Consider the following 1,714-nt stretch of genomic DNA (forward strand, 5'->3'; position numbering starts at 1 on the left):
GGGCGGAACCAAAGTTCGTTCGTTTCCTTTACTAACCCAGACAGCTTTGAGCAAAGGACTCTTCTTCCCGACGCCAACCTAGGAAGACAGCTGGGATTCTCTCTGGAGGAACTCAGTTTGGCTTGTTAAGTCTTAGCCCATGAGCTAACTAGGGGAGACTTAACAGCCGGGACCCCGCACGCCGCCGGAGGTCCCACCCCTGAGGCTTTAAGCCTCTAAAGTGTGTTTTCACCTCCCGAGGGGAGATTTTATTTTGAAAAGAAGGGACTGGATGTACAGCTTGAATTTTTCTGACTTGGACTGAAGCAGACAAAAAGTTACCTGAAAAACACCTACATCGCCAATGACCGGTAAGCGAGCCGATAATCAGTTCCCTGACTGATCAGAGGTGAGACAGTTCCTACCAAGAGGGTGTCTTAAGAAGACATCATCAGGTAAAGCTGACGTGTTCGGGGTGACGTGTCATGTGGACCCTGAGCTTAGAAAAGACGTGCTGAACCGGTTGACCCACACTTTGATAAAGTAAAAGTCGTAGTAACCTACTAATCTTACTTTCCTCCTTTTCTTGTTCTTATTTACCAAAACTTAAGCTAAAAGTGCCAGTGAAATTGTTTGGTTGTTAACATCAGAACTGACGTTTTACTGTTCTAAATAAGTAATCTGAGTTGATGTGAATTGAAATTCGGACACAGATTTTACCTCATTTAACTTTGACACCTTTTATAGAAATAACCACAATCAAGTGTACTTATGATTTGTTCAATTTGTGTAAATAAATGATTGCGTAGTCTTTTATGAATCAACTTGAACTCGTCTGAACGTTCACTTATTGCGTCACTTTTCACTTCGCACAGTCAAGATATTAACAAGTAATGAGAAATACCTTGGTAAAATTGACCTCATAACCTTGTGTATGAGATATGTGGGAGAAGCTTAATACCACCTTAAGCGCCCCTCCTACACTGAGAATTCCTGAGATTATTTCAAATGGCTTTAAATATTTTACTTTAGATATTTTGGTACATTTCCCATGTTACAACTGCTCAATGATTACCATAAATAAACCATAAATAAAAAATGGTGGGAGATACGGTCGTTAAAAATGGAATATTGGCGTGCAGATTGATAAATTCATGTAGGATTCCAATCTTTTACTGACACCTGCTGTCATGTCAGAGGAACTACAAGTTAAAAAACACAAGTAAGACTACCTCTTAATGATGAATCTTTTCGTCCTTTTAAACATAAAACTATGAAAACATAAGCCCAGGCATAGAACATAGTACATGTCTGAAACAAATTAGAGAATGTGAGAGAAAAAAAAAGAAAGGAATAGAGAAGAAAAGGTAATGAGATATATCTGGATTTCTTCAAAGAACTGGGATCTTCTGGTTGTGACTATAGACATCCRTAGACGTCCTATTGGAAGCTTAACGTCATAACCATGTCGCCGCCATATTGGAGGTGGCAGAGAGGAGAAATCAAAATACCTCGTAGTTGTGCGGCTTGGAAATATTCTAACACTTCAGATGTCCAAACAAAATAAGACGGAATTAACTTTCACATGTAGGGCTTAACATTTACTAGATTGTATTTAAGCCATAGTCTGCACGATTTTCACCATTTTAACACTGTTTTGGGAGAGTAAACTTGTCAACAAAAATACTATGGTTTATGGTTTTCTGCTCACAATTCATTACTATGGCATTTACTT

This window comes from Austrofundulus limnaeus, unplaced genomic scaffold (assembly GCF_001266775.1).
Source record: "Austrofundulus limnaeus strain Quisiro unplaced genomic scaffold, Austrofundulus_limnaeus-1.0 Scaffold592, whole genome shotgun sequence".
Lineage (NCBI taxonomy): Eukaryota > Metazoa > Chordata > Actinopteri > Cyprinodontiformes > Rivulidae > Austrofundulus > Austrofundulus limnaeus.